This window comes from Topomyia yanbarensis, chromosome 1 (assembly GCF_030247195.1).
Source record: "Topomyia yanbarensis strain Yona2022 chromosome 1, ASM3024719v1, whole genome shotgun sequence".
In the NCBI taxonomy this organism is placed as follows: domain Eukaryota; kingdom Metazoa; phylum Arthropoda; class Insecta; order Diptera; family Culicidae; genus Topomyia; species Topomyia yanbarensis.
The window spans coordinates 37,497,530-37,511,578 of NC_080670.1; positions in this window are offsets into that span (position 1 = coordinate 37,497,530).

Sequence of the window (14,049 nt, forward strand, 5' to 3'; positions counted from 1 at the left end):
TGGCTAGACCGATTCGACTAAACTTGGCCTCAAATGAAAGGTATTGCGTCCCCGTAAATGGCTATATAATTTCATCCCGATCCGACTTCCGGTTCCGGAGTTACAGGTTGTGGCGTGCGATCACATAGAAAATTGTGATTCAAACCGATACTCCGATGAAAGCAAAAAAGGTAAAAATTTCGCTAAAATGTCTCTCAAACAACTTAAATTTGCTGTTCTAGGTCACCGACGGCCAACCAAACTTTCGTTGACTACATTAACCACCATAGACGGTTCCGGAAGTGCCCGGGAAAAGCGGCCATCTTTCAAAATTTACGAACTCACATCAGTTTCCCGGAAATGGTTGGGCCAATTTTCACAAACTTAGTCCCAAATTATCCCCACAGATGTCTATAAAATTTCATACGGATCGCTTCTACGGCTCCGGAAATATATATTAAACCGTCCGGTCACATATGAAATTCCCATATAAGCAGGAACTCAAATTTTTTTTTCAAAGGGGGGACCTCATGAAATTTCAGAAATCGAATTCGTATTTTTGACGCCAAACATCTTTAAAATGCATGAAACGTCGAGATTTTATGTTATCTCGAAAATTATTTTTTTTATAAAAATCGACTCTTTGGGACTTTGCCGATTTTGCACCTTTTTCAGTTCAATATTACCGTGGCTGTTTTTTCTTTTTAAAAATTTTAGAACTCGAATAATGATGTATTTTCCTGTATATAGTTGTCATGTGATGTATAATAATAAAATGTAATATATGCATTTAAAAGCTTTTAATGAATATAAACAACGCACACATTCTCGTGATTCATGATTGAGAAAGGCACAATTGCACCGCTAGGTGGATTAAAATAGGTTTTATATCATTGGATTGATTTTTCTAGTTCAGAAGAATTCCTAGATCTCTGAAACTATGATAAAGGTAAAAAAGTAAAGTGTGTGCAAAAAACTACTGATTTCACAACAAAGCAAGAAGAAGAACCTTAACTCTAGTGACTTTAAGCAATCTTGCAGAATCGTTGGGACTTGATAAGATTACCTTGATTGAGCAAATATTATATGTGAATATTTGATGATTTTATTTTGGAATTCATGGGTTTTTGAAGAACACGAAATATATATTTCAATGATTTAATCTATTAATGGAAACTACCCAGAATTTTATCTAATGAGGCAAACTACTGAGAAATTGTTCACTAATCGAAAGGAAATCACTTAGCACTGATTACTGAAAGCTTCTAATGTACGCAAAAATTGTTTGATGACACCACCAAAATAACTAGAATCTATAAATATGAGCTAAATAATTTCAGCATCACTTGCTTCTGACACATGGAAGAGAACACATCGCACTTACTTCTCCTTTGCCGAAGAGGGTTTCTTTTAGAGTTGTCTGTTTCTAAAGTACAGCAAATTATCAGTTTCCCGTGAAACTTTTGTCAATTCGTTACACAAATATCTTGACACTAATTTGCTCAGTAATTGGTAATAAAAAGTGGTATAAAAATAATTATCTCTTGATTTTTTTGACAATCATCATCAAGATTGGAAGCGATGTGTGACTTCATGAAGAAAGTTGTAATGTTTGTCTGATTACAGGTTCGTTTTACGGATAACAAAGACGATATAAGAAGAACAGAGCGCAATTCTGAAAGCACTGGTGTTTTCGATTGGCTAATACTTTTCTCCTCTCTTTTCTATCCGATTTAAGATAATCTTTCTCACTTTATTCCATGACGAGCAAAAACCGAACGAAAGACTATCACATACTGAAGAACTTGCAATCGAAGCATTTGTCCCAACTTATTGGCTAATAGATTCAACCAGTCACAACATTTTAGTCGCTCGCTCGTGACTGCCTATTGATGTCTGTTCGCTGTATTGTCACGTAATTTTCAAATTTACATAAACATTAATTAGAAACTATAGAAAACAACTAAATACTTCTGTTGATTGCAGCATTAATTGTAGAGTGTGAGCTTAGCCTGTTTTATGTTTTACCTTCTTTTTGTCCTGTCCACTTTGAAACGAATTTTTCTTTTATACATTTGTTAAAGATATCGCGGTTTTGTGGATTAACAGCGTATTAGTACGGAACGAATTCCTCGTAAAAATTAAATGAAGTGTCAATAAAAATGATATTACGCAAAAATAACGCGAAACAAAAATTGTCTTCTCGGCTGTATCGTTCTCAGACAAAATGAAATATTTTTTGTGTAGCTCGCTGGGTCTTTTTTTTCTGAAGTTGATACTAATACAGAAATTTAAATTGTATGCAATTCAAAAACTAATTTAAATAACAAACGGAGCCGTGGGTCTTTTATATACTTCCAGAATGTAAATAATAAAAATAATAAAACGAGTTTTAATGATTGTCCGGCAGATCTCGCGCATGCGCTTAGCCATTGCACATGGAAAACTGTTTACGAGACGAGGAAATATTTTTCATCACCAACTGCGTCTTATGGAGGGCGGTTTGTTCATTGCTATCTCGCTATTGTCCATTTCCGTGTCATCATCGTAGTTGCTGCCTTTATGTTCGCGAATATCTTTTCCTTGCTTCTTGCGCTTACAAGTGTGAACTTCCTCAATGATGGTACTAGTTGTAGATTGTGATGTACTTCACGCAGCTTTTGCTATTGTCAATATTACCTGAGCAGCTGCCACAAATTTTGCAATTGTTTATATTCAGCGGTTTCTAAGTGGGTAGAATATTGTGTGACGTTTTTTCACAGAACTGGCACGTGTTAATTTGACCTTGATATGTGCAAAAAATTCTGTGTGTAACGGTACTAGCGCATTATGTTTTGTACTGCATGGTCAGGTAGACGGAAATGGATCGGACCTCCGACATTCTCGCCACATAAATACTATTTGAAATACCGAGAAGTAGTTCCTACACGTGCCCTTCGGAATGGATTTCGTTTCTCTCATATGTGACATGCATCGGCAAGTAAGCGGTGTCCGATCTTTAGCGGAACATTCATTTTCTCATCGTCCATATATAGGAGGATCTTGTCACACACTACCATGTGATTTCGAAATGAATGGATTCGTCTGGGCTAATTTATTGAGCGCTGAATACCTGCCATGGAAGAGACGGCTTCCGAAAATCTAACCTCCATTTACACCTCCAGGAAATGTTCCACATTATGAATGCTCGGTCCTACGCGAGTCAACAATAATTTTATAATCACCGTATTTGGCCGGATCACCACTTCTTGCTTTCGATACTCACTCATCTCGACAGATTACTACAGTTCCTTTGTTCTTCAGACAAGGTACACTATATAAAAGTAACTATTTTTGGCGTTCGCTTAGCACTGGCTCGACAAAAGCATAAAGCACACCGAATTTTGTGACAGATTCAGGACAGATTCTAACGTGCCAATTCTGTGACCAACCACTACACCAAGTAAAATCTTGCGCAGAGGCTGCTAAGCAAATTTCATCTACTATGAGCAAGACCGATGCACAGTCGTCATATACTCAATCACTACTAAATCAATAACGATCGTACCTAGTACCAGTAAACCAAGTGCCATAACCAACAGCGAAACATCGACGATTACGTGAAACTCCTTCCAAACCAATACAACCAATAAAGAAACAAATGCCGATTAAGATGGATTTACAATAGCGACTGTACCGATGATGACATGGACGTGAATGACAAGGCAGATGAACTGACCGCTAATTTGTAGAGGACATCGCAGCTAATGTACAACCGCTAAAGAAAAGGATGTCAACACGCAGTAGAAAGCTGCGCCAACAAGAACCGACGGTCAGGCAGTAACTTTGCGTTATTTTTTAACAACTTGTAAAACCACGAAAGATTCGCGGCTATACTAACGCATTGAGCCGTGTCAAATAACGGGTGCTCAATAAAAAAATGGGAGTAATTTCAATACCTTTCTGTAATTAAAGTAAAGAGCGTTAATTTTTTTTTTGTTTTCAAGAGAATTGCTCTCTAGACTCCCTAGAGATGGGTGGCATATTTCTTTTCGCTCGGATGCTGTCAGTTCAATCAAAAATGGCGTCGAAACGTGTTGTACGGTTTTACGAAACGCATGGTCATCGGGGAAAAATGTTTATGGTAGACGAAAACGTGGCCGTGAGTACAGTTTACCGGATTCTGGCATCCTTGAGCGTGGAGTGGAAGGCCGGTAGCGACCGAAGATAATGAAGAAGAAGGAAGCGGATGGGAAGTACGTCTTCGAACCGGACAAGGTGTCTTCCCATTACGCCAAGAAGACGCTGGAGTATCTTGAGCAGAAAAAGACACCGTACGTGCCGACCAACTTGCCCCAGTGCCGTCCCATTCAGGATTTTTTCGGCTCCCTCAGTGCCCTAATGTACAAAAATAATTGATGGACCAAGGATACGAAGCAGTCTACCAACAGGTTCCGGAATTGTCTTCGGAAGATGGACGTCAGTGCCGTCCAGCGCTCTTGTGAGAGCATCGCGACTAAGTTGAGACGTACGGCTGACAAGGGCCCCTTCTTCAACATTCATTGGCGTTTTTTGAAGAATAAACATTATGTTTTTAATAAAAAATACGGAAGTCGTTGAATTTTTTTTTCAGCTATATGACTGAAATTTATTTATTTTTTCTTTAAGGGGTTATGTTGAGATGCGGGAAAAAGGGAAAAGTTTGAATTTTTATAAAAGTATGTAGCCATATTTTTATGAAATACTTGTTATACGTTTAGCGTAGTACAATGTCCAATTTGCAAAATCCACTTGAGAAAATAAAACAATATTAATAATTGTCGAATCTATAACAATTTCCGCAAAACGCGTTTTTTTTCAAAGAGGTGTGCCGGGACTACGATTCCAGTCGAACAGCTCAACAGAAACCATCAAACAAAAAAAAAATCATTAATATATGTACCTGTGGTGTCCTTAAACGAACGATTAAAAAAAATCTTCTTTTTGGTAACGGGGACGATTTTTCCAAAAAATATCACTAAATATCACCTGAAAAATATTAAAAAATTCATAACAATAATACGAAAATTTTGACGAAAAAATGGAATCGTTCAAGGACACGTCGGTTAAATTACGAACAAGTAAAAAAAAAGTTTTGAGATCGGTTGAAAACTTTTCCGGCAATCGTAGTCACCGCAAAGACGCATTTGGGAAACATGATTTCGAGATAATCGCGTTTAAAGTATCAAGTATAAGCAACACCTCCATAAGGGAGCAAGATGAAAAACGCTATAACTTTGTGTCCACTGCTCCGATCTCTATAAACATTTGAGGCAACATTCTTAAGAACCTGAGCTTTACGATAGAAGAATAAAAAAAAATCGATTTTTTGACCGACTTCAACATATATAACCCTTTAGCAGTTCGCTCACGAGGCGACAGGACACACGCCACAAAAAATATTCACTATGAATTTTGTTCTCCCTATTTCAACGCGGCAACAGCAACAGCAACGCGGCAACCGTTTTAACTCTCTATAACTTCAACAATATGAGCATTTTCGGAATGTGGTTAACTAGTAAATGACGGGTTCGATGTCTAAAGCCATTTTAAGAATCCAAAAAGGCGATTCCCGGCTTAGATAAATTCTCTATAACTTCAACAATATGGAATTTTTCGGGAGAGGATAATCATATAGTAGGTATACAGTGAAGATCCGTTTTTATTAACCCCTTGGCGTATTTCAGGCTGACAAAATGGGGACTTTGACAAAAGCGGGACATAAGACTTTCTCTTTAATAAACCGAAACTGTTAAAGAATTCTTCCTTCATCTCTAGACGTAATCTCATAACTGATTTCTGATTATTTAGTATGAATTTCTCTTAAGCGGGTCTTCTAGCGCAACATAAATAAAATTCTTGCATGTTTTCCATCTTTAAGATAAGAGAAATATGCTCAAGTAAGGATTTACTCGTATTTGACTTGGTTTGTCCGCTAGAGCCCATTAAATGGATTTTCGTGGGAAACTGACAAAATCAATTCAAAAAGCTGATAAAATCGGGGGACCAAATCTGGGGCTTATAAAATTCAGTGTTCACTGTATATTGATAGATATAGTGATAATATGGATGTAGAGAATCTCGCTCAACCGTAAGTCGTCGTATTTGAATTCAAAATGGCGCCAGGTATCCATTTCCATCGCCTACTCGTCAAGCTCGTTCCAAAAATACCTAGGGGAGAGGGGGTAACAATGAAACACATTTTTTATACGATTTCATTTTGATGATAATACATGTTATTTGTGTAGCTAAAAGTGATACATAGTTTCACTCTGTTGTTAACTAATGCATATATTTTTTCCAGTTGGTAAAATTCACGGGAAATAACTTTTTTTGGGTAATCAACAGTCGGTGGTAAAATGTACCAGTGAGCCCCATGGGTAGGAACTATGAAACACGACGTCGTCTACAGTGAAATATTCTACTTGCGAATTTCATTCTTTTGTTTTGACGAATAAAGATCCTAAAGCTTCCTATTAAAGTTATTTTGAGACGTAAATTGTTTGTTTCCGCAAGATATCCCTAGATCATCGCGTAATATCGGACCACCATATATGCATATAAGATGCAATCCTGAAAGAGGCGATAATTTCTACAAAACTTGCCCAAATTGACAAACTTTCCATTTAATGAAATGTATTTATCGTGGAAAATCGGAACCCATTCACATTTTAATATAGATCACAAAGACAAGAAATTTTCACTGTTCCCCATATATCATCGTTTCACAGCTACCCAATGGGTCTATTTATGAAGATTGTCAAATTGCACAGAACCATGAGAAGTTACCAAAAAACTTTGTTCGCGGCAAATGTTGAGCATAAAATTTGCTACAAATAACAGTAGAATAAACATTTTTCTGGTGAACGGTAACTCATAAAAATGAAATAATGATTTTTATGGCAAATTTACTCTGACTGTTATAAAACAAACAAATATCCATTAAAAGAGATAGAGTTATCAGAAATTTTCCAAAATATAGTAACACGTGTAAAGAATTAGAAACCATGAAATATCAGGGAATGAGACGATTATGTTCATGCATTATGATTTTATTGCGATTGTTTCATAGTTCCTGCTGATCCACCGTTACCCTCTCTCCCCTATATTGTTAAGGTTATCAAAAATATCGCTCGACCTGAATTTCAAAACGGTTCTAAATTCTTTTTATAGTCTACTCCTCAAACCCGTTATTGCCTCGCGGAAAAGGATATAAATTTCGTTGAAGAAGACATGCATCCAATTTGCCTTCAGTTTCGACCAATTGAATGTAACTGTGCAATTGTAAGCAAGGTTTTTAAAACACTGATAAAACAGCTTGCCAGAATTCAAACAAATTTTGGATAAATCTACCGGAATTTGTTAGGCATCACATGTCCGGAATTTCGTGAAAAGAATTCGATCAAAAATTTCAAAATTCGTGAAGGAACTATATTAATTTCATCTGTACTTCACAATGTTCCATCTCGTGCATTAGAGGATCGTATGATTGAAACAACTTAATTTTTTATACGATTATTTTTTGAGTGTTGTCCTATTGGAGCTGTAGAGCTTAGTTCTCGGAAGGGCTACCTATCAGAATCATTCAAGCCATTTGCAGTGGGCCGTTATTCCAAATGGGAAATTAAGTGTACGGTTTAGATGTGCGTGCTTAGGAACGATCGCGTGGGTATGAGCGTTTACATGTTTGCGCTTGAGACAGCCTTGATCAGATTATAAGTGTTATAGCGTTCACTAAATCATCGGGTCGTACTTGTGATTGTAAAATTTTGGGCGTGGCTTTGCATGGATGATCGTGATTGCATGTTCGTCCTTGTGTGTACCCCCCAGATGGTGCTAGTTACTGACGAGATGAATTAGAAACACAAAAACACAAGTTTATTAAAATTAGGTTCTGTGCCATTAATGCGCAAATTGGTTTAATCGAATTTTCCCTTTTGGGAATTAATTTTGCATAATATTGCCTCTCAAGGTGTTAACTACATCGAAGGAACGCACCATGGGCCACAAATCGATTTTTTTGCACTATGCTATATTTCACCCTAAGGAGGAAAATTTGGTAAAAACCAAAATTTCTCACTAGGGTGAAAATTTGTTGGTATAAACCAGTCTTTGTACAGGAGGGCACAAATCCTTATTTCATACTATGTTGCGTTTCGGCTTCGCCTCATCAGAAACCGACACTAACGTATTGTCGGAATAGATTAGCGCCGGCTTGACGCAAATCCCTTAAAACTAAAACACACTATGTGTTTCAATCAAACGACTGATCAAACGTGATGTCCCGTTAGAGCAGAAGTTCTGTTTATGCCGATGAGACACAAGTAGTTTTTTTGGTCGAAAATCCAGAACTTATAAACCGTTAGTACTAGACTTTCAGTGTCTTTGGAACAAATTCTCTACAGTAAGTGCTCTTCATTTTAGAAAAAAAAAAAAATTAGGGTGGCCCTCTCGATTTTTGAAATAAAAAAATTATCTCCTGAATGAAAAAAGATAGGAGAATATGATCTTCCAAAGAAATGTAGAGAAAATAATTTTGAGTAACTTTACTGAAAACGTCGAAACTCTATCTTCAGCGGTTTTTATTTTACAGCGATTTCCCTTGTTCCGTTTAGGGTGGCTCTTAAAAATTCAGTTTTTTTAATATAACTTCTTTGAAGTTGATTTCTCGTGAATGTCGACTTCTGACAAAAGTTAGCTCTTACAAATGCGCACATTTCTTCTTCAGAGACCAACTCATTAACTTTTATATAAACAGAGTTATTGACGATTTTATTCTCAAAATTCGACATTTTCTAAGCTAAATAACTCCGAAGGTGGCAAAAAGTGGCAATCAATGTTATGACCATCTGATAGTACTTTAAAAACACTACAAAATAAGGGGTTCATGGTTTGTCTCCTAGCTACTGTTCATGTGAAATGTTTGCTTATAAACTCCCTCTGTTTTAGAGAATGCATGCGGTATTCATCTAAATTCGTACTTAAAATATATATTTATCATACATAGTCGCCGTTCTTATATACACACATATCCGGATCTCTGATGCAAATCGGTACACTCAGATGTTATTCTAAACTTGTTTCGTGGAGTGAAATTGTACATAAAACATGTGGTTTTCGGACTACGGTTTATGAAATGAATGTTTGGAGTATTTGCATGGCATACGTTTTATTCGCATGGCAAAAAAGAAATTATTATGAATATATTACAATATATTGAAAGCTCAGGTTTACCGTAAAGGAACACCCTTTGTTTAGCATTAATGATTTATTTGTCTTTTATTAATTATATTACCTCCTCTGCTTCAGCTCACTGTAATTTAGCCTAATAGTTTCGCAAAATACCATTTTTTGCTTTTGGAAATTAACAAAAAAATGACAAGCTGTTCAGCTCTCATTTATAGTATTTTTTATTATTATCCAACGGATAGATTGGCAGTCTCCCCCTTCGAAGTTATTTTCCAAACGCGGCAAAAAAACTTTATCAATGATATCAATATAAATTGCTTATTTTCGGAAGTTATTCGAGCTGTCAACTATGGGTACTTTTTTTCTTCTAACAATGAGTACTTCTAATCCATTTCATAATAACTCGATGAAGTTGTGCCAATGTATATATTGATGCTAATAATGAATTACTTCAAGCGAGATAACCTACTTATTAAAAACGGCAGTTTAGACTATTTAGAATTTTGCAAATATGCGATAATTCAACAATTTAGACTGCCTTGGAAGATTCAGGGATTCTGTCAACTGACAGTTTTTATGTTGATTTTAGGCTTTAGGATAGAGATTCTATCAGGATTCTTATACTTTTAACCGAGGGAAATAATGTAAAACTGGTGTTGTACAATTTTTTTAAATTCAGAAAAAAAAACTATTTTCAGTATTTTTCATTCTGGGACGATTTTCATTAATGGGTATTTTTTACGCATTTCGTAGTAAGTTTTCCACGAGAAATAATAGTTAAAACGTAACCAGGTTGACGTACAAGCTCTTTACCCATTAAGTGGGTTATTCCACTTTTATTCAAAATGGGCAGTTTTCTACGCATCAGTGTAGAAATTGTTGAAACGTAGAGAAAAAAATTTACCACTGAAAAAAATCAATATATTAGATGTTTAAACTAATAAGTTGGTCTCCAAAAAAAAATAGGCATTTATCAGAACAAATTTTTTGGAAAATTTACTTCAAAAGTATTTTATTGAAACACTATTTTTTAAAGGTCAGGCCAAACCAAATGATGGAAAATGCCGTAAAATAAAAGCCTCTGATGATAGTTAAGGAATTGAGTAACAAAGTTACTCAAACATGATTATTTTTTATTTTCAGTAGGGCTTTATACTTCTATTGTTATTGTTCAGGAGAAATTATTTTCATTCCAAAAATCAAGGAGACCACCCAGTTTTTTACACCGAAATGAAGCGCACTTATGGTGAAGAAATTCTTCTGAAGACACTGAATGTCTAGCACTTACGGGATATAAGAACTGGATTTTCAACAAAATATCGATTTTTGGCCCATGGAACAGAGGTAGTTTATAAGCAAACATTTCACATGGACAGTAGCTAGGAGACAAACCATGAACCCCTTATTTTGTAGTGTTTTTAAAGTACTATCTGATGGTCATAACATTGATTGCCACTTTTTGCCACCTTCGGAGTTATTTAGCTTAGAAAATGTCGAATTTTTAGCATAAAATCATCAATAACTCTATTTATATAAAAGTTAATGAGTTCGTCTCTGAAGAAGAAATGTGCGCATTTGAAAGAGCTAACTTTAGTCTGAAGTTGACATTCACGAGAAATCAACTTCAAAGAAGTTATATTAAAAAAACTGAATTTTTAAGAGCCACCCTAAACGGAACAAGGGAAATCGCTGTAAAATAAAAACCGTTGAAGATAGAGTTTCGACGTTTTCAGCAAAGTTACTCAAAATTGCTTTCTCTACATTTCTTTGGAAGATCATATTCTCCTATCTTTTTTCATTCAGGAGATATTTTTTTTATTTCAAAAATCAAGAGGGCCACCCTAATTTTGTTTTCCCTAAAATGAAGAGCACTTATTGTAGAGAATTTGTTCCAAAGACACTGAAAGTCTAGTACTAACGGTTTATAAGTTCTGGATTTTCGACCAAACAAATTCGATTTGTGGCCCATGGTGGAACGCTATGAACATACCCTAGGTAGATGCCTACGTGCTAGTTCTGCAAAAAGACGACACATCACGGCAATGCATGCGCCGAGTTACAAATATTCAAATTCATTGAATGAAAATCGATCATATTCAGCCGCATTCATTTTCAATATTCAGTGACGCAGCTGAAAATGTCAAGCGGACCGCCCATTCATGCATGAAGATTTTCATTCGTCTCCGTATGCTTTACCGGCCGAGAGAATTAGTGAAATGAATATTAATGTATGATTTTCGTCTGAATGAATAAAATGGATTTTTGAATGAATATTTTTTCTATTCACCAGGAGTCGCATCAGGTTCATATTCAGCCGTCAAAAAAGAGCTTCGATTATTTTCAACTCTGTCAGAGACAGTTAGCTAAAAACAAATGTCGGACAAACAATATTCCAGGGTATCCCCAAACCAATAGCGAACATGCCCAGGTAAGTAATAAACAAAAAGAAGACTGATATACGAGAATAACTCAAAAACACAAAATGCACCAAACATCCAACAGTGAAAATCAAAGTTGCTCTAGCAACAACGACATGGACGCAAACACGACCATGGGAGAAGGCAAACGTAACGATTAGCAAGCAGCAAAGAATAAACCTGACCGTTTCTCATCACCAAGAAAGAAAATTAACTCAACGAGTTGCTATGACTTTTACATCTGCAAGAGACAAAATCAATTACAAGAAGACAGTTGGGTTTGAGGTACTTTAAAAATTCAATGTGTGTGTATGTAGCAGGAGAAAATCTACTGTTTGTGAGTGAGTGATTGCTTCTATCTAACGGTTGTTTTAACAATAGATATCCTAATATTCACAATTATGAGCCGGTGATGGCTTCAACATGAATTCTCTCAATACCGATTAGAAGTGAAGGAAAGCCAATTTTAAAATTTGAAGAGGATAGTACTCGGCGAAACGATTGAGAACCACTTCTCGTCAAGAGTCAGTCCAACAATGCTTTGAAAAAAAATAATTGTAAGGTACAAGTAGCGTCGCTCAAAGTGATACAGGTTGCCTTCGGACAACCGCATTTTGAAATTTTAAGCCGACCAAACAGCAACAAATAGTTGAACAGATTTGCCGCCAAAACGGGCACCGCTTATAATTAATTCCGAGCAGAATTTTAGCCACTGTCAGATCGTAGACTGTGGCCAGCTGAGCGAGCAACTTCATACACACACACCAGTTGTAATTATTTTCATTATTACCTGCTGCAGAATAAATTGCCTACGTACAAAAATGGTGTTACCGAGTAACCTAGTTACCCATCGGGTTCCCAACTCTGTTGGTACAATATGTACGATCGCAGCGGAATGAGTGCTTTTAGTAATTGGTTAATTGTTTAATTGGTCAACGTGTTTGCTTTGGCGCTGGAGCTGAGCCCCGCGGAGAATCAGACCTAGAATCCTTATTTTAGATGTAGATTTAGAGCGGAATTGAGTGCTGGCAACCACACACATATAGCTCATACATCGTATGAGCCGAGGGAAAATAGATCACTACTCACCTCGGCGGACGTGGTGTGGATGGATTAAGCAAACCGAAACCGCCAGCCGAAACGCAATTTGCTTCGATAGGCTTGCAGCTTTGAGAAACGATGGAACCTAATTAGGCTGTTTCTAGCTTTGTAGGACAATCTAAGCAAGTAAATCAGATTTGCTGGTGGAGAAATGTTGTAGGATTATGATAGATTAACCTACTTATGAAAGTTTTGAAAAATATCTTTCTACTGTTTTCTACAATATAATCAGCGCCATAAGCATTGATGTAACGTCCTGTAACACTGAATAATAATAACGGTAACTTAATAATGCTTCTATTGTGATGTGGTCTTCTTTCAAAAAGATATGCTGATTTAAAACAAATAAACTTTACAAGTGGTTTGAAGAAGGTTTTAGAGTAAAACAGTTTAAATCTCATCAACAACAGAAGCTGTGATTTCTATAACTCGGATTCAGAAACACAACACAATTTTCAATTTTGGAGCTGGCGTCAATCTGGCGCTAGCTTAATGCTGTCACTGAGTTAGAGCTTGAGCTTGTGCGACCACTCCTGCCTGGCTGCTACTCCGTTATCGATCTGGACTAGCTGAAATTGCACATGGAATCAGTAGATAATTCTGCTTGGGAATAGCGAAACATCTTTCAATGTGCAACTCCTGGTAATCCTAAAGTGTTTATTGATCAATACCGCCGCCGGCCAGGCCCGACCGTAGATCGCGGAAGGAATTGTTAGTCCGATACTTGCTTTTGCTAGATGCCGTATATACTACTGCGCACTCCACAAGTATCACGGGAGGAGGATATTTATTAGTAAGTATAGAAGTTGGATTCTACTTCTTCTTTACCGACGCCAGAGAGGTGACTACACAATTTGGAAAAGATATCGATCCATCAAACTCATGGACCGGGGACCAACGGCTTTACTTCCCTACCGAAGGAAGATGTAACCACAGATTTTTTCATCTCAGAAAAATCTCAACGACCTCGGCTGGAATTGAGTGGCGGTCACGCTTACTACTCAACCACAGGCGCCGTCATTAATGCTGTCACTGAGTTAGATGAGACGAAGTCGAAACTCCAATTTGACAACTAATTCTGAAACTGCTGACTATATTTATGAAGTGAACATCTTTTAATAATATGTTTCTTCACGCCAAATCATGTTGGTTGAATTTAACCCTCAAAACCTTCCACTGGCAAAGAGTCAAAGTCAATGTCCTTCAAATCATAACCCCAAACAACAACAACAAAAAAAACCCTTTAGGTGTTCATATCTTCCAATCTAATTTTCCCGTTTCAACAATCTCTTCAAACAATCTCCGGCCATTCCTCTCCGCCTCTCAAGTGATAATTCATTCATGT